Source organism: Lissotriton vulgaris, chromosome 10 (genome assembly GCF_964263255.1).
Source record: "Lissotriton vulgaris chromosome 10, aLisVul1.2, whole genome shotgun sequence".
Taxonomy (NCBI): Eukaryota; Metazoa; Chordata; class Amphibia; order Caudata; family Salamandridae; genus Lissotriton; species Lissotriton vulgaris.
In genome coordinates, this window is record NC_141698.1 from 10,388,394 (window position 1) to 10,409,460 (window position 21,067).

Genomic DNA, 21,067 nt, shown 5'->3' on the forward strand with positions numbered 1-21,067 from the left:
AGTCCAGAACTGGCCCCAGCACGACAAGTGTGGAGTCTGGAACTGGACCCAGCACGACAGGTGTGGAGTCCAGAACTGGCCCTAGCACGACAGGTGTGGAGTCCAGAACTGGCCCTAGCACGACAGGTGTGGAGTCCAGAACTGGACACAGCACGACAGGTGTGGAGTCCAGAACTGGACCCAGCACGACAGGTGTGGAGTCCAGAACTGGACCCAGCACGACAGGTGTGGAGTCCAGAACTGGACACAGCACGACAGGTGTGGAGTCCAGAACTGGACACAGCACGACAGGTGTGGAGTCCAGAACTGGACCCAGCACGACAGGTGTGGAGTCCAGAACTGGACACAGCACGACAGGTGTGGAGACCAGAACTGGACCCAGCACGACAGGTGTGGAGTCCAGAACTGGACACAGCATGACAGGTGTGGACTCCAGAACTGGACACAGCACGACAGGTGTGGAGTCCAGAACTGGACCCAGCACGACAGGTGTGGAGTCCAGAACTGGACCCAGCAGGACAGGTGTGGAGTCCAGAACTGGACCCAGCACGACAGGAGTGGGGTCTAGAACTGGACCCAGCACGACAGGTGTGGACTCCAGAACTGGACCCAGCACGACAGGTGTGGAGTCCAGAACTGGACACAGCGCGACAGGTGTGGAGTCCAGAACTGGACACAGCACGACAGGTGTGGAGACCAGAACTGGACCCAGCACGACAGGTGTGGAGTCCAGAACTGGACACAGCACGACAGGTGTGGAGTCCAGAACTGGACACAGCACGACAGGTGTGGAGTCCAGAACTGGACCCAGCACGACAGGTGTGGAGTCCAGAACTGGACACAGCACGACAGGTGTGGACTCCAGAACTGGACCCAGCACGACAGGTGTGGAGTCCAGAACTGGACACAGCGCGACAGGTGTGGAGTCCAGAACTGGACACAGCACGACAGGTGTGGAGTCCAGAACTGGACCCAGCACGACAGGTGTGGAGTCCAGAACTGGACACAGCACGACAGGTGTGGAGTCCAGAACTGGGCACAGCACGACAGGTGTGGACTCCAGAACTGGACCCAGCGCGACAGGTGTGGAGTCCAGAACTGGACACAGCACGACAGGTGTGGAGTCCAGAACTGGACACAGCGCGACAGGTGTGGAGTCCAGAACTGCACACAGCACGACAGGTGTGGAGTCCAGAACTGGACACAGCACGACAGGGGTGGACTCCAGAACTGGAGCCAGCACGACAGGTGTGGAGTCCAAGACTGGACCCAGCACGACAGGTGCGGAGTCCAGAACTGGACACAGCACAACAGGTGTGGAGTCCAGAACTGGACACAGCACGACAGGTGTGGAGTCCAGAACTGGACACAGCACGACAGGAGTGGGGTCTAGAACTGGACCCAGCACAACAGGTGTGGACTCCAGAACTGGACACAGCACGACAGGTGTGGAGTCCAGAACTGGACACAGCACGACAGGTGTGGAGTCCAGAACTGGACACAGCACGACAGGTGTGAAGTCCAGAACTGGACCCAGCACGACAGGTGTGGACTCCAGAACTGGACACAGCACGACAGGTGTGGAGTCCAGAACTGGACACAGCACAACAGGTGTGGAGTCCACAACTGGACCCAGCACGACAGGTGTGGAGTCCAGAACTGGACACAGCATGACAGGTGTGGACTCCAGAACTGGACACAGCACGACAGGTGTGGAGTCCAGAACTGGACACAGCACGACAGATGTGGAGTCCAGAACTGGACCCAGCACGACAGGTGTGGACTCCAGAACTGGACACAGCACAACAGGTGTGGAGTCCAGAACTGGACACAGCACGACAGGTGTGGAGTCCAGAACTGGACCCAGCACGACAGGTGTGGAGTCCAGAACTGGACACAGCACGACAGGTGTGGACTCCAGAACTGGACACAGCACGACAGGTGTGGAGTCCAGAACTGGACACAGCACGACAGGTGTGGAGTCCAGAACTGGAAACAGCACGACAGGTGTGGAGTCCAGAACTAGACACAGCACGACAGGTGTGGAGTCTAGAACTGGACACAGCACGACAGGTGTGGAGTCCAGAACTGGACACAGCACGACAGGTGTGGAATCCAGAACTAGACACAGCACGACAGGTGTGGAGTCCAGAACTAGACACAGCACGACAGGTGTGGGGTCTAGAACTGGACACAGCACGACAGATGTGGAGTGTAAACTGGACACAGCACAACAGGTGTGGACTCCAGAACTGGACACAGCACGACAAGTGTGGAGTCTAGAACTAGACACAGCACGACAGGTGTAGACTCCAGAACGGGACACAGCACAACAGGTGTGGAGTCTAGAACTGGATACGACACCCAGGGGTGGACTCCAGAACTGGACCCAGTACAACAGGTGTGGACTCCAGAACTGGACACAGCATGACAGGTGTGGAGTCTAGAACTGGACACAGCACGACAGGTGTGGAGTCTAGAACTGGACACAGCACGACAGGTGTGGAGTCCAGAACTGGACACAGCACGACAGGTGTGGACTCCAGAACTGGACACAGCACAACAGGTGTGGAGTGTAAACTGGACACAGCACGAAAGGTGTGGACTCCAGAACTGGACACAGCACGACAGTTGTGGAGTCGACACAGCACGACAGGTGTGGAGTCTAGAACTGGACACAGCACGACAGGTGTGGGGTCCAGAACTAGACACAGCACGACAGGTGTGGACTCCAGAACTGGACACAGCACGACAAGTGTGGAGTCTAGAACTAGACACAGCACGACAGGTGTAGACTCCAGAACTGGACACAGCACAACAGTTGTGGAGTCTAGAACTGGACACAGCACGACAGGTGTGGAGTCTAGAACTGGAAACAGCACGACAGGTGTGGAGTCCAGAACTAGACACAGCACGACAGGTGTGGGGTCTAGAACTGGACGCAGCACAACAGGTGTGGAGTCTAGAACTGGACACAGCACGACAGGTGTGGACTCCAGAACTGGACACAGCACAACAGGTGTGGAGTCTAGAACTGGACACAGCACGACAGGAGTGGGGTCTAGAAATGGACACAGCACAACAAGTGTGGAGTCTAGAACTGGACACACCACGACAGGGACAGGTGTGGAGTCCAGAACTGGACACAGCACGACAAGTGAGGACTCCAGAACTGGACACAGCACAACAGGTGTGGAGTCTTGTACTGGACACAGCACAACAGGTGTGGAGTTCAGAACTGGACACAGCACGACAGGTGTGGAGTCTAGAACTGGACACAGCACGACAGGTGTGGACTCCAGAACTGGACACAGCACGACAAGTGTGGAGTCTAGAACTGGACACAGCACGACAAGTGTGGGGTCTAGAACTGGACAAAGCACAACAAGTGTGGAGTCTAGAACTGGATACAGCACGACAAGTGTGGGGTCTAGAACTGGACACAGCACGACAGGTGTGGAGTCTACAACTGGACACAGCACAACAGGTGTGGACTCCAGAACTGGACACAGCACGACAAGTGTGGACTCCAGAACTGGACACAGCACAACAGGTGTGGAGTGTAGAACTGGACACAGCACAACAGGTGTGGAGTCTAGAACTGGACACAGCACAACACCTGTGGAGTCTAGAACTGGACACAGTACGACAAGTGTGGGGTCTAGAACAGGACACAGCACGACCAGTGTGGTGTCTAGAACTGGATACAGCACGATGGGTGTGGGGTCTAGAACTGGATACAGCACAACAAGTGTGGAGTCTAGAACTGGACACAGCACGACAGGTGTGGAGTCCAGAACTGGACACAGCACGACAGGTGTGGAGTCCAGAACTGGACACAGCACGACAGGTGTGGAGTCCAGAACTGGACCCAGCACGACAGGTGTGGACTCCAGAACTGGACACAGCACGACAGGTGTGGAGTCCAGAACTGGACACAGCACGACAGGTGTGGAGTCCACAACTGGACCCAGCACGACAGGTGTGGAGTCCAGAACTGGACACAGCACGACAGGTGTGGACTCCAGAACTGGACACAGCACGACAGGTGTGGAGTCCAGAACTGGACACAGCACGACAGATGTGGAGTCCAGAACTGGACCCAGCACGACAGGTGTGGAGTCCAGAACTGGACCCAGCACGACAGGTGTGGACTCCAGAACTGGACACAGCACGACAGGTGTGGAGTCCAGAACTGGACACAGCACGACAGGTGTGGAGTCCAGAACTAGACACAGCACGACAGGTGTGGAGTCTAGAACTGGACACAGCACGACAGGTGTGGAATCCAGAACTAGACACAGCACGACAGGTGTGGAGTCCAGAACTAGACACAGCACGACAGGTGTGGGGTCTAGAACTGGACACAGCATGACAGATGTGGAGTGTAAACTGGACACAGCACAACAGGTGTGGACTCCAGAACTGGACACAGCACGACAAGTGTGGAGTCTAGAACTAGACACAGCACGACAGGTGTAGACTCCAGAACTGGACACAGCACAACAGGTGTGGAGTCTAGAACTGGATACGACACCCAGGGGTGGACTCCAGAACTGGACCCAGTACAACAGGTGTGGACTCCAGAACTGGACACAGCACAACAGTTGTGGAGCCTAGAACTGGACACAGCACGACAGGTGTGGAGTCTAGAACTGGACACAGCACAACAGGTGTGGAGTCTAGAACTGGACACAGCACGACAGGTGTGGAGTCCAGAACTGGACACAGCACGACAAGTGTGGACTCCAGAACTGGACACAGCACAACAGGTGTGGAGTGTAAACTGGACACAGCACGACAGGTGTGGACTCCAGAACTGGACACAGCACGACAAGTGTGGAGTCTAGAACTAGACACAGCACGACAGGTGTAGACTCCAGAACTGGACACAGCACAACAGTTGTGGAGCCTAGAACTGGACACAGCACGACAGGTGTGGAGTCTAGAACTGGACACAGCACGACAGGTGTGGAGTCCAGAACTAGACACAGCACGACAGGTGTGGAGTCCAGAACTGGACACAGCACGACAAGTGTGGACTCTAGAACTGGACACAGCACAACAGGTGTGGAGTGTAAACTGGACACAGCACGACAGGTGTGGACTCCAGAACTGGACACAGCACGACAAGTGTGGAGTCTAGAACTAGACACAGCACGACAGGTGTAGACTCCAGAACTGGACACAGCACAACAGTTGTGGAGTCTAGAACTGGACACAGCACAACAGGTGTGGAGTCTAGAACTGGAAACAGCACGACAGGTGTGGAGTCCAGAACTAGACACAGCACGACAGGTGTGGGGTCTAGAACTGGACGCAGCACAACAGGTGTGGAGTCTAGAACTGGACACAGCACGACAGGTGTGGACTCCAGAACTGGACACAGCACAACAGGTGTGGAGTCTAGAACTGGACACAGCACGACAGGAGTGGGGTCTAGAAATGGACACAGCACGACAAGTGTGGAGTCTAGAACTGGACACACCACGACAGGTGTGGAGTTCAGAACTGGACACAGCACGACAAGTGAGGACTCCAGAACTGGACACAGCACAACAGGTGTGGAGTCTTGTACTGGACACAGCACAACAGGTGTGGATTCCAGAACTGGACACAGCACGACAGGTGTGGAGTCTAGAACTGGACACAGCACGACAGGTGTGGACTCCAGAACTGGACACAGCACGACAAGTGTGGAGTCTAGAACTGGACACAGCACGACAAGTGTGGGGTCTAGAACTGGACACAGCACAACAAGTGTGGAGTCTAGAACTGGATACAGCACAACAAGTGTGGGGTCTAGAACTGGACACAGCACGACAGGTGTGGAGTCTACAACTGGACACAGCACGACAGGTGTGGTCTCCAGAACTGGACACAGCACGACAAGTGTGGACTCCAGAACTGGACACAGCACAACAGGTGTGGAGTGTAGAACTGGACACAGCACAACAGGTGTGGGGTCTAGAACTGGACACAGCACAACACCTGTGGAGTCTAGAACTGGACACAGTACGACAAGTGTGGGGTCTAGAACAGGACACAGCACGACCAGTGTGGTGTCTAGAACTGGATACAGCACGATGGGTGTGGGGTCTAGAACTGGATACAGCACAACAAGTGTGGAGTCTAGAACTGGACACAGCACGACAGGTGTGGGGTCCAGAACTGGACACAGCACAACAGTTGTGGAGTCTAGAACTGGACACAGCACGACAGGTGTGGGGTCTAGAACTGGACACAGCGTGACACCTGTGGAGTCTAGAACTGGACACAGCACGACAAGTGGGGTCTACAACTGGACATAGCAAGATAAGTTTGGAGTCTAGAACTGGACACAGCATAACACCTGTGGAGTGAGACTGCGGGATGCAGGGAACTCAAGACAGGCAGCAGGGGGACAGATGAGGGACTGCAAGGACACCAGAGAGACTGCAGGATGCAGGGAACACCAGACAGGTGCAGGGGGACAGATGACGGACTGCAAGGACACCAGAGAGAGACTGTGGGATGCAGGGAACACAAGACAGGTGCAGGGGGACAGATGAAGGACTGCAAGGACACCAGAGAGAGACTGCAGGATGCAGGGAACACAAGACAGGTGTGGGGTCTAGAACTGGACACAGCACGACAGATGTGGAGTGTAAACTGGACACAGCACAACAGGTGTAGACTCCAGAACTGGACACAGCACAACAGGTGTGGAGTCTAGAACTGGATACGACACCCAGGGGTGGACTCCAGAACTGGACCCAGTACAACAGGTGTGGACTCCAGAACTGGACACAGCACGACAGGTGTGGAGTCTAGAACTGGACACAGCACAACGGGTGTGGGGTCTAGAACTGGACGCAGCACAACAGGTGTGGAGTCTAGAACTGGACACAGCACGACAGGTGTGGACTCCAGAACTGGACACAGCACAACAGGTGTGGAGTCTAGAACTGGACACAGCACGACAGGAGTGGGGTCTAGAAATGGACACAGCACGACAAGTGTGGAGTCTAGAACTGGACACACCACGACAGGTGTGGAGTCCAGAACTGGACACAGCACGACAAGTGAGGACTCCAGAACTGGACACAGCACAACAGGTGTGGAGTCTTGTACTGGACACAGGACAACAGGTGTGGAGTCCAGAACTGGACACAGCACGACAGGTGTGGAGTCTAGAACTGGACACAGCACGACAGGTGTGGACTCCAGAACTGGACACAGCACGACAAGTGTGGAGTCTAGAACTGGACACAGCACGACAAGTGTAGGGTCTAGAACTGGACACAGCACAACAAGTGTGGAGTCTAGAACTGGATACAGCATGACAAGTGTGGGGTCTAGAACTGGACACAGCACGACAGGTGTGGAGTCTACAACTGGACACAGCACGACAGGTGTGGTCTCCAGAACTGGACACAGCACGACAAGTGTGGACTCCAGAACTGGACACAGCACAACAGGTGTGGAGTGTAGAACTGGACACAGCACAACAGGTGTGGGGTCTAGAACTGGACACAGCACAACACCTGTGGAGTCTAGAACTGGACACAGTACGACAAGTGTGGGGTCTAGAACAGGACACAGCACGACCAGTGTGGTGTCTAGAACTGGATACAGCAGATGGGTGTGGGGTCTAGAACTGGATACAGCACAACAAGTGTGGAGTCTAGAACTGGACACAGCACGACAGGTGTGGGGTCCAGAACTGGACACAGCACAACAGTTGTGGAGTCTAGAACTGGACACAGCACGACAGGTGTTGGGTCTAGAACTGGACACAGCGTGACACCTGTGGAGTCTAGAACTGGACACAGCACGACAAGTGGGGTCTACAACTGGACATAGCAAGATAAGTTTGGAGTCTAGAACTGAACACAGCATAACACCTGTGGAGTGAGACTGCGGGATGCAGGGAACTCAAGACAGGCAGCAGGGGGACAGATGAGGGACTGCAAGGACACCAGAGAGACTGCAGGATGCAGGGAACACCAGACAGGTGCAGGGGGACAGATGAAGGACTGCAAGGACACCAGAGAGAGACTGCAGGATGCAGGGAACACAAGACAGGTGTGGGGTCTAGAACTGGACACAGCACGACAGATGTGGAGTGTAAACTGGACACAGCACAACAGGTGTAGACTCCAGAACTGGACACAGCACAACAGGTGTGGAGTCTAGAACTGGATACGACACCCAGGGGTGGACTCCAGAACTGGACCCAGTACAACAGGTGTGGACTCCAGAACTGGACACAGCACGACAGGTGTGGAGTCTAGAACTGGACACAGCACGACAGGTGTGGAGTCTAGAACTGGACACAGCACGACAGGTGTGGAGTCCAGAACTGGACACAGCACGACAAGTGTGGACTCCAGAACTAGACACAGCACAACAGGTGTGGAGTGTAAACTGGACACAGCACGACAGGTGTGGACTCCAGAACTGGACACAGCACAACAAGTGTGGAGTCTAGAACTAGACACAGCACGACAGGTGTAGACTCCAGAACTGGACACAGCACAGCAGTTGTGGAGTCTAGAACTGGACACAGCACGACAGGTGTGGAGTCTAGAACTGGACACAGCACGACAGGTGTGGAGTCCAGAACTAAACACAGCACGACAGGTGTGGAGTCCAGAACTGGACACAGCACGACAAGTGTGGACTCTAGAACTGGACACAGCACAACAGGTGTGGAGTGTAAACTGGACACAGCACGACAGGTGTGGACTCCAGAACTGGACACAACACGACAAGTGTGGAGTCTAGAACTAGACACAGCACAACAGGTGTAGACTCCAGAACTGGACACAGCACAACAGTTGTGGAGTCTAGAACTGGACACAGCACGACAGGTGTGGAGTCTAGAACTGGAAACAGCACGACAGGTGTGGAGTCCAGAACTAGACACAGCACGACAGGTGTGGGGTCTAGAACTGGACGCAGCACAACAGGTGTGGAGTCTAGAACTGGACACAGCACGACAGGTGTGGACTCCAGAACTGGACACAGCACAACAGGTGTGGAGTCTAGAACTGGACACAGCACGACAGGAGTGGGGTCTAGAAATGGACACAGCACGACAAGTGTGGAGTCTAGAACTGGACACACCACGACAGGTGTGGAGTCCAGAACTGGACACAGCACGACAAGTGAGGACTCCAGAACTGGACACAGCACAACAGGTGTGGAGTCTTGTACTGGACACAGCACAACAGGTGTGGAGTCCAGAACTGGACACAGCACGACAGGTGTGGAGTCTAGAACTGGACACAGCACGACAGGTGTGGACTCCAGAACTGGACACAGCACGACAAGTGTGGAGTCTAGAACTGGACACAGCACAACATGTGTGGGGTCTAGAACTGGACACAGCACAACAAGTGTGGAGTCTACAAATGGACACAGCACGACAGGTGTGGACTCCAGAACTGGACACAGCACGACAAGTGTGGACTCCAGAACTGGACACAGCACAACAGGTGTGGAGTCTAGAACTGGACACAGCACGACAAGTGTGGAGTCTACAACTGGACACAGCACGACAGGTGTGGACTCCAGAACTGGACACAGCACGACAAGTGTGGACTCCAGAACTGGACACAGCACAACAGGTGTGGAGTGTAGAACTGGACACAGCACAACAGGTGTGAGTCTAGAACTGGACACAGCACAACACCTGTGGAGTCTAGAACTGGACACAGTACGACAAGTGTGGGGTCTAGAACAGGACACAGCACGACCAGTGTGGTGTCTAGAACTGGATACAGCACGATGGGTGTGGGGTCTAGAACAGGACACAGCACGACCAGTGTGGGGTCTAGAACAGGACACAGCACGACAAGTGTGGGGTCTAGAACAGGACACAGCACGACCAGTGTGGGGTCTAGAACAGGACACAGCACGACCAGTGTGGGGTCTAGAACTGGATACAGCACAACAAGTGTGGAGTCTAGAACTGGACACAGCACGACAGGTGTGGGGTCCAGAACTGGACACAGCACAACAGTTGTGGAGTCTAGAACTGGACACAGCACGACAGGTGTGGGGTCTAGAACTGGACACAGCGTGACACCTGTGGAGTCTAGAACTGGACACAGCACGACAAGTGGGGTCTACAACTGGACATAGCAAGATAAGTTTGGAGTCTAGAACTGGACACAGCATAACACCTGTGGAGTGAGACTTCGGGATGCAGGGAACTCAAGACAGGCTGCAGGGGGACAGATGAGGGACTGCAAGGACACCAGAGAGAGACTGCAGGATGCAGGGAACACCAGACAGGTGCAGAGGGACAGATGAAGGACTGCAAGGACACCAGAGAGAGACTGTGGGATGCAGGGAACACAAGACAGGTGCAGGGGGACAGATGAAGGACTGCAAGGACACCAGAGAGACTGCGGGATGGAGGGAACACAAGACAGGCTGCAGGGGGACAGATGAGGGACTGCAAGGACACCAGAGAGAGACTGCAGGATGCAGGGAACACAAGACAGGTGCAGGGGGACAGATGAAGGACTGCAAGGACACCAGACAGACTGCGGGATGGAGGGAACACAAGACAGGCTGCAGGGGGACAGATGAGGGACTGCAAGGACACCAGAGAGAGACTGCAGGATGCAGGGAACACAAGACAGGTGCAGGGGGACAGATGAGGCACTGCAAGGAAACCAGAGAGAGACTGCAGGTACAGGGAACACATGACAGGTGCAGGGGGACAGATGAGGGACTGCAAGGAAACCAGAGAGAGACTGGGGGATGCAGGGAACACAAGACAGGTGCAGGGGGACAGATGAGGGACTGCAAGGAAACCAGGGAGAGACTGGGGAATGCAGGGAACACAAGACAAGTGCAGGGGGGACAGATGGGGGACTGCAAGGACACCAATGAGAGACTGCGGGATGCAGGGAACATTAGACAGGTGCAGGGGGACAGATGAGAGACTGCAAGGACACCAGAGAGAGACTGCAGGATGCAGGAAACACAAGACAGGTACAGGAGGACAGATGAGGGACTGCAAGGACACCAGAGAGAGACTGCGGGATGCAGGGAACACAAGACAGGTGCAGGGGGACAGATGAGGGACTACAAGGAAACCAGAGAGAGACTGGGGAATGCAGGGAACACAAGACAGGTGCAGGGAGACAGATGAGGGACTGCAAGGACACCAGAGAGAGACAGGGGGATGCAGGGAACACAAGACAGGTGCAGGGGGGGCAGATGAGAGACTGCAAGGAAACCAGAGAGAGGCTGCAGGATGCAGGGAACACATGACAGGCGCAGGGGGACAGATGAGGGACTGCAAGGACACCAGAGAGACTGTGGGATGCAGGGACCACAAGACAGGCTGCAGGAGGACAGATGAGGGACTGCAAGGAAACCAGAGAGAGACTGCAGGATGCAGGGAACACAAGACAGGTGCAGGGGGACAGATGAGGGACTGCAAGGAAACCAGAGAGAGACTGCAGGATGCAGGGAGCATATGTAAGGTGCAGGGGGCAGATGAGGGACTGCAAGGACACCAGAGAAAGACTGCAGGATTCAGGGAACACAAGACAGGTGCAGGGGGACAGATGAGGGACTGCAGGGAAACCGGGGAGAGACTGCGGGATGCAGGGATCACAAGACAGGTGCAGGGGGACAGATGAGGGACTGCAGGGAAACTGGGGAGAGACTGCAGAATGCCGGAAACACAAGACAGGCTGCAGGGGGACAGATGAGGGACTGCAAGGACACCAGAGAGACTGCGGGATGCAGGGAACACAAGACAGGCTGCGGGGGACAGATTTGGGACTGCAAGGAAACCAGAGAGAGACTGCAGGATGCAGGGAACACAAGACATGTGCAGGGGGACAGATGAGGGACTGCAGGGAAACCGGGGAGAGACTGCAGCATGCAGGAAACACAAGACATGCTGCAGGGGGACAGATGAGGGACTGCAAGGACACCAGAGAGACTGCGGGATGCAGGGAACACAAGACAGCTGCGGGGGGACAGATGAGGGACTGCAAGGAAACCAGAGAGCGACTGCAGGATGCAGGGAACACAAGACAGGTGCAGGGGGACAGATGAGGGACTGCAAGGAAACCAGAGAGACTGCAGGATGCAGGGAACACAAGACAGGCTGCAGGGGGACATATGAGAGACTGCAAGGAAACCAGAGAGACTGCAGGATGCAGGGAACTTAAGACAGGTGCAGGGGGGACAGATGAGGGACTGCAGGGAAACCAGAGAGAGACTGCGGGATGCAGGAACACAAGACAGGTGCAGGGGGACAGATGAGGGACTGCAAGGAAACCAGAGAGAGACTGGGGCATGCAGGGAACACAAGACAGGTGCAGGGGGACAGATGAGGGACTGCAAGGAAACCAGAGAGAGACTGCGGGATGCAGGGAGTACAAGACAGGCTGCAGGGGGACAGATGAGAGGCTGAAGGGTGCAAGGATCCCAGAGAGGTCCCAGGGGGGCGGTGGAGACTGCAGGAAGCACAGGGGCCGCGCGAAGAGGCATGGAGCTCAAGAGAGACGGCGGGATGCAGGAGGTCCCGGAGACTGCAGGGAACCATTGAGAGACAGGAAAGACAGGCGAGAACCCCAGCTCTGTCCCTCCTAAAGGACGCCTCGCTGGTCCAGACACGGGGGGGGGGGGGGGGGGGGGGGCAATGGAGGGCGGGCGGAAGCATGGTGACTGATTGTAAGAAGAGAAGCCTGGGGGGCGGGGGGGTCCAGGGATGAACCTGACAGACTTCCTTGTATGGAGATTGTGTATCTTTCAATCACAGCCTGCTGTCTCTTTGAAATAAAATATTTGATTTACACTTTCAAACCTCGTGGGCTGGCGGGCTGGGGGGGGGGGGGGGCTGGGGGGTGGCGGGCTGGCCTGCACAGACACCTGGAGAGTCCCAGAGACTTTACTTCAGTTTCCCACAGGGAGACCTCGGCCTGTGTGTTTACAGTTGCAAGTAGTAACTTTACACTCAAAACTGAGGCTCCACCCCCTGGATTCGGGGGGCGTGTCTACTCTTTTGAGTAACTCTACGCCTGTGAATGGTGAAAAGGCAGAAGTAGTAAAGTTACTAAAAGCGTAAGAGCAAGAATGCCCTCGCGGGCTGGGTCACCTTTGCTTGTAGCCCACAGGGTCTGGAGGGGGTAAAGTCCGCCTCCATCCGGGTGTGCCAGGCACGGTCACCCCTCAGGCCCTCTCTTATCCTGGCTGCAAAACATTTGGATTCCACTGCATGCACACAGGTGGCGGATGACTGACTCCTTCCCAGCCCTGCCAGCCCTGTAGGAGCTCCGTACTGACATGCGACGGCCTCTGGTTTTCAGAAGCAGGGGCCCGACACAGCACAAGACCCACCAATCCATGCCAGCCCTGATTCAAGGTGAGTTGTGAAACTGACACAACACCCCCAACCAATCCATGCCCGCCCTGATTCAAGGTGAGTTGTAAAACTGGCACAACATAACACCCCAACCAATCCATGCCCGCCCTGATTCAAGGTGAGTTGTGAAACTGGCAAAACACCCCCAACCAATCCACGCCCGCCTGATTCAAGGTGAGTTGTAAAACTGGCACAACATAACACCCCAACCAATCCACGCCCGCCCTGATTCAAGGTGAGTTGTGAAACTGGCACAACACAACACCCCAACCAATCCATGCCAGCTCTGATTCAAGGTGAGTTGTAAAACTGGCACAACAACACCCCAACCAATCCACGCCCGCCCTGATTCAAGGTGAGTTGTAAAACTGACACAGCACAAGACCCCACCAATCCATGCCAGCCCTGATTCAAGGTGAGTTGTGAAACTGACACAACACCCCCAACCAATCCATGCCCGCCCTGATTCAAGGTGAGTTGTAAAACTGGCACAGCACAAGACCCCACCAATCCACGCCCGCCCTGATTCAAGGTGAGTTGTAAAACTGGCACAGCACAAGACCCCACCAATCCACGCCCGCCCTGATTCAAGGTGAGTTGTAAAACTGGCACAGCACAAGACCCCACCAATCCACGCCCGCCCTGATTCAAGGTGAGTTGTAAAACTGGCACAGCACAAGACCCCACCAATCCACGCCCGCCCTGATTCAAGGCGAGTTGTAAAACTGGCATAACACCCCAACCAATCCATGCCGCCCTGATTCAAGGTGAGTTGTAAAACTGGCACAACATAACACCCCAACCAATCCACGCCCGCCCTGATTCAAGGCGAGTTGTAAAACTGGCAAAACACCCCAACCAATCCATGCCGCCCTGATTCAAGGTGAGTTGTAAAACTGGCAAAACACCCCAACAAATCCATGCCCGCCCTGATTCAAGGTGAGTTGTAAAACTGGCATAACACCCCAACCAATCCATGCCGCCCTGATTCAAGGTGAGTTGTAAAACTGGCACAACATAACACCCCAACCAATCCACGCCCGCCCTGATTCAAGGCGAGTTGTAAAACTGGCAAAACACCCCAACCAATCCATGCCGCCCTGATTCAAGGTGAGTTGTAAAACTGGCAAAACACCCCAACCAATCCATGCCGCCCTGATTCAAGGTGAGTTGTAAAACTGGCAAAACACCCCAACAAATCCATGCCGCCCTGATTCAAGGTGAGTTGTAAAACTGGCACAACATAACACCCCAACCAATCCATGCCGCCCTGATTCAAGGTGAGTTGTAAAACTGGCATAACACCCCAACCAATCCACGCCCGCCCTGATTCAAGGCGAGTTGTAAAACTGGCACAACATAACACCCCAACCAATCCATGCCGCCCTGATTCAAGGTGAGTTGTAAAACTGGCAAAACACCCCAACCAATCCATGCCCGCCCTGATTCAAGGTGAGTTGTGAAACTGGCAAAACAACCCCACCAATCCATGCCCGCCCTGATTCAAGGTGAGTTGTGAAACTGGCAAAACAACCCCACCAATCCATGCCCGCCCTGATTCAAGGTGAGTTGTGAAACTGGCAAAACATAACACCCCAGCTCCTGCACAGGTAACAGCTTACTCCTGCGGGGTTCAGTATGTCCAGCTCCTGCACAGGTAACGTCTTACTCCTGCGGGGTTCAGTATGTCCAGCTCCTGCACAGGTAACAGCTTACTCCTGCGGGGTTCAGTATGTCCAGCTCCTGCACAGGTAACGGCTTACTCCTGCGGGGTTCAGTCTGTCCAGCTCCTGCACAGGCAACAGCATACTCCTGCGGGGTTCAGTCTGTCCAGCTCCTGCACAGGTAACGTCTTACTCCTGCGGGGTTCAATATGTCCAGCTCCTGCACAGGTAACAGCTTACTCCTGCGGGGTTCAGTATGTCCAGCTCCTGCACAGGTAACGTCTTACTCCTGCGGGGTTCAGTATGCCCAGCTCCTGCACAGGTAACAGCTTACTCCTGCGGGGTTCAGTATGTCCAGCTCCTGCACAGGCAACAGCATACTCCTGCGGGGTTCAGTCTGTCCAGCTCCTGCACAGGTAACAGCTTACTCCTGCAGGGTTCAGTATGTCCAGCTCCTGCACAGGTAACGTCTTACTCCTCCGGGGTTAAGTATGTCCAGCTCCTGCACAGGTAACGTCTTACTCCTGCGGGGTTCAATATGTCCAGCTCCTGCACAGGTAACAGCTTACTCCTGCGGGGTTCAGTATGTCCAGCTCCTGCACAGGTAACGTCTTACTCCTGCGGGGTTCAGTATGTCCAGCTCCTGCACAGGTAACAGCTTACTCCTGCAGGGTTCAGTATGTCCAGCTCCTGCACAGGTAACGTCTTACTCCTGCGGGGTTCAGTATGCCCAGCTCCTGCACAGGTAACAGCTTACTCCTGCGGGGTTCAGTATGTCCAGCTCCTGCACAGGTAACGTCTTACTCCTGCGGGGTTCAGTATGCCCAGCTCCTGCACAGGTAACAGCTTACTCCTGCGGGGTTCAGTATGTCCAGCTCCTGCACAGGCAACAGCATACTCCTGCGGGGTTCAGTATGTCCAGCTCCTGCACAGGTAACGTCTTACTCCTGCGGGGTTCAGTATGTCCAGCTCCTGCACAGGTAACAGCTTACTCCTGCGGGGTTCAGTCTGTCCAGCTCCTGCACAGGTAACAGCTTACTCCTGCGGGGTTCAATATGTCCAGCTCCTGCACAGGTAACAGCATACTCCTGCGGGGTTCAGTATGTCCAGCTCCTGCACAGGCAACAGCGTACTCCTGCGGGGTTCAGTATGTCCAGCTCCTGCACAGGCAACAGCGTACTCCTGCGGGGTTCAGTATGTCCAGCTCCTGCACAGGTAACGTCTTACTCCTGCGGGGTTCAGTATGTCCAGCTCCTGCACAGGTAACAGCATACTCCTGCAGGGTTCAGTATGCACAGCTCCTGCACAGGCAACAGCATACTCCTGCGGGGTTCAGTATGTCCAGCTCCTGCACAGGTAACGGCTTACTCCTGTGGGGTTAAGTATGTCCAGCTCCTGCACAGGTAACAGCTTACTCCTGCGGGGTTCAGTATGTCCAGCTCCTGCACAGGTAACAGCATACTCCTGCGGGGTTCAGTATGCACAGCTCCTGCACAGGCAACAGCTTACTCCTGCGGGGTTCAGTCTGTCCAGCTCCTGCACAGGTAACAGCTTACTCCTGCGGGGTTCAGTATGCACAGCTCCTGCACAGGTAACAGCTTACTCCTGCGGGGTTCAGTCTGTCCAGCTCCTGCACAGGTAACAGCTTACTCCTGTGGGGTTAAGTATGTCCAGCTCCTGCACAGGTAACAGCTTACTCCTGCGGGGTTCAGTATGTCCAGCTCCTGCACAGGTAACAGCATACTCCTGCGGGGTTCAGTATGTCCAGCTCCTGCACAGGTAATAGCATACTCCTGCAGGGTTCAGTATGCACAGCTCCTGCACAGGCAACAGCATACTCCTGCGGGGTTCAGTATGTCCAGCTCCTGCACAGGTAACGGCTTACTCCTGTGGGGTTAAGTATGTCCAGCTCCTGCACAGGTAACAGCTTACTCCTGCGGGGTTCAGTATGTCCAGCTCCTGCACAGGTAACAGCATACTCCTGCGGGGTTCAGTATGCACAGCTCCTGCACAGGCAACAGCTTACTCCTGCGGGGTTCAGTCTGTCCAGCTCCTGCACAGGTAACAGCTTACTCCTGCGGGGTTCAATATGTCCAGCTCCTGCACAGGTAACGTCTTACTCCTGTGGGGTTAAGTATGTCCAGCTCCTGCACAGGTAACAGCTTACTCCTGCGGGGTTCAGTATGCACAGCTCCTGCACAGGCAACAGCTTACTCCTGCGGGGTTCAGTCTGTCCAGCTCCTGCACAGGTAACAGCTTACTCCTGCGGGGTTCAGTATGCACAGCTCCTGCACAGGTAACAGCTTACTCCTGCGGGGTTCAGTCTGTCCAGCTCCTGCACAGGTAACAGCTTACTCCTGCGGGGTTCAGTATGCACAGCTCCTGCACAGGTAACAGCATACTCCTGCGGGGTTCAGTATGTCCAGCTCCTGCACAGGTAACGGCTTACTCCTGCGGGGTTCAGTATGTCCAGCTCCTGCACAGGTAACAGCTTACTCCTGCGGGGTTCAGTATGCACAGCTCCTGCACAGGCAACAGCTTACTCCTGCGGGGTTCAGTCTGTCCAGCTCCTGCACAGGTAACAGCGTACTCCTGCGGGGTTCAGTATGTCCAGCTCCTGCACAGGTAACAGCTTACTCCTGCGGGGTTCAGTATGCACAGCTCCTGCACAGGCAACAGCTTACTCCTGCGGGGTTCAGTATGTCCAGCTCCTGCACAGGCAACAGCGTACTCCTGCGGGGTTCAGTATGTCCAGCTCCTGCACAGGTAACAGCTTACTCCTGCGGGGTTCAGTATGCACAGCTCCTGCACAGGCAACAGCTTACTCCTGCGGGGTTCAGTATGTCCAGCTCCTGCACAGGTAATAGCATACTCCTGCAGGGTTCAGTATGTCCAGCTCCTGCACAGGTAACGTCTTACTCCTGCGGGGTTCAGTATGTCCAGCTCCTGCACAGGTAACGTCTTACTCCTGCGGGGTTCAGTATGTCCAGCTCCTGCACAGGTAACAGCTTACTCCTGCGGGGTTCAATATGTCCAGCTCCTGCACAGGTAACAGCTTACTCCTGCGGGGTTCAGTATGTCCAGCTCCTGCACAGGTAACAGCTTACTCCTGCGGGGTTCAGTCTGTCCAGCTCCTGCACAGGTAACGTCTTACTCCTGCGGGGTTCAGTATGTCCAGCTCCTGCACAGGCAACAGCATACTCCTGCGGGGTTCAGTATGTCCAGCTCCTGCACAGGTAACGTCTTACTCCTGCGGGGTTCAGTATGTCCAGCTCCTGCACAGGTAACAGCTTACTCCTGCGGGGTTCAGTATGTCCAGCTCCTGCACAGGTAACGGCTTACTCCTGCGGGGTTCAGTCTGTCCAGCTCCTGCACAGGTAACGTCTTACTCCTGCGGGGTTCAATATGTCCAGCTCCTGCACAGGTAACAGCATACTCCTGCGGGGTTCAGTATGTCCAGCTCCTGCACAGGTAACAGCTTACTCCTGTGGGGTTAAGTATGTCCAGCTCCTGCACAGGTAACAGCTTACTCCTGCGGGGTTCAGTATGTCCAGCTCCTGCACAGGTAACAGCTTACTCCTGCGGGGTTCAGTATGTCCAGCTCCTGCACAGGTAACAGCTTACTCCTGTGGGGTTAAGTATGTCCAGCTCCTGCACAGGTAACAGCTTACTCCTGCGGGGTTCAGTCTGTCCAGCTCCTGCACAGGTAACAGCTTACTCCTGCGGGGTTCAGTATGTCCAGCTCCTGCACAGGTAACAGCTTACTCCTGCGGGGTTCAGTATGTCCAGCTCCTGCACAGGTAACAGCTTACTCCTGCGGGGTTAAGTATGTCCAGCTCCTGCACAGGTAACAGCTTACTCCTGTGGGGTTAAGTATGTCCAGCTCCTGCACAGGTAACAGCTTACTCCTGCGGGGTTCAGTCTGTCCAGCTCCTGCACAGGTAACAGCTTACTCCTGCGGGGTTCAGTATGTCCAGCTCCTGCACAGGTAACAGCTTACTCCTGCGGGGTTCAATATGTCCAGCTCCTGCACAGGTAACGTCTTACTCCTGTGGGGTTAAGTATGTCCAGCTCCTGCACAGGTAACAGCTTACTCCTGCGGGGTTCAGTCTGTCCAGCTCCTGCACAGGCAACAGCATACTCCTGCGGGGTTCAGTATGTCCAGCTCCTGCACAGGTAACAGCTTACTCCTGCGGGGTTCAGTATGTCCAGCTCCTGCACAGGTAACAGCTTACTCCTGCGGGGTTCAGTCTGTCCAGCTCCTGCACAGGTAACGTCTTACTCCTGCGGGGTTCAGTCTGTCCAGCTCCTGCACAGGCAACGTCTTACTCCTGCGGGGTTCAGTATGTCCAGCTCCTGCACAGGTAACGTCTTACTCCTGCGGGGTTCAGTCTGTCCAGCTCCTGCACAGGTAATGTCTTACTCCTGCGGGGTTCAGTCTGTCCAGCTCCTGCACAGGTAACAGCGTACTCCTGCGGGGTTCAGTATGCACAGCTCTCCCCGCACCCCCACATGAGCCCATGATGTCCACCACCATGAGGCCCACTGCCCAATGAGCGCCCGCGCTCTGCCCCGGACACGCCCTCTCTAATGCTGCCTGTGCCAGGTATGAGGAGCTCCTCTTGTCCCATTTTGGGTCTGGCCCAGAGGCAGCCTCATGGTTTTCAAAAAAATCTGAAGGAAAATACATATATAGATACAAAGATGTGCCTTTGGCTAGCCTCCTTCATCCATTGGTCTGTTCAGCTGTCATTCTCATGTTGCTCCCGCCCACCACAGTATTCAGCATGGGGCAGTGGTCAGCTGCTTGCCAGGGTCCAACCTATTGGCGGCGCCAGTGCTTGTTTTCTTCGGATTCGCGTACTTCTGGTTTTCTTTATTTATCAGAGCAGATGCGTGTGTACAGCACCCATGGGCAGAGCAGAGGTGGGCATGGGGGGGGGGGTCCTGCACGTGCCCACGAGCTCAGAGGCAGCGGCACGCACGGGCTCATGTGCACGCGCTATTGAAACGCAAAATAATCAATAAACCCCAGGGGGGGGGGGGGCAGTCAGTCCTATGAGGGAGGGGCCTCTTGGGATCACGCCCCTCCCCCAATGGAGATTTACTGTCCCCGTCCAAGCTCCGGGCATCTGAAGCCTGCCCGAGGGCCCTGTCCCAGGACAGATCGATGGCCGCTGTCCACTCACTCAACCAGAGCTGTCAATCACCGGCCTCCTGAGGAAGGGGGGGGGGGGGCGCCCCTCGGCTCCACAGTCAGGACTTCACTCCCGCAGAGTGCCACCACTGCCTACGTCACGTTTGTTCTTGTGTTTATTGCAGTATTATACCTCTACTTGTACTTTGTACGCTTTTGTAACCTGTACACGTCACTTTTTCCTCCTGTAATGCACCGTTTGCTCCTCGTGTATTTTGTTCGCTCACTATTGTCACTTTTGATTCATGTAACTTAACGTTTGCTTTTGTAATTTGTTCACTTGTAATTTTCCCTCATGCATCATTACTGTTCCTATTGTGAAGCGCTCTGACACCTTCATGTAAAGTCCGCGCTATAGAAAAACGCATAAATAAATAAGTAAAATAAAGAGGGTGGGAGAGGTCTTGGGGGAGGGGGGCGTGGGGAGGGTGTGGGGGGGGGCGAGGTAGGTCTTGGGAAATGCTGGTAGTACGGTGATGCAATCAATGATCCGGAAGTCCGAAATCAAGCGGAGGGTCCGAACAAGGGGCGTCCCTTCCGAGCCGGACCGCTATCCCCGGATCCTCACGGAGAGCCTCCATCTCGTTCGGACCCTCCGCTTAATTTGGACTTCCGCTTATGAACCCTTAATTGCATCACGGTACTTCTGGCATTTCCCAGAACCTACCTGGGATACAGTGGGGGCAATGCCATTATCAACGCATGGGTGCTTTGGCCCCTGGGCGCTCATACCAGCCGCCCTGGACGGGCCCTTGTTCATCGCCCCGTGTCCTGCCTCGGAAGGCTATCCGGTTAATTCTTAGACATGTTGGCTTCCCAGCC

At 55.1% G+C, this 21,067-nt stretch overlaps 1 protein-coding gene across 2 annotated transcripts in view; it reads right to left on the reverse strand.

Moving 5' to 3' along the window:
- The window catches only part of FGD1 (FYVE, RhoGEF and PH domain containing 1), a 221,591-nt gene that overhangs the window by 176,706 nt on the left and 23,818 nt on the right, over positions 1-21,067 (reverse strand). The window lies entirely within an intron of this gene.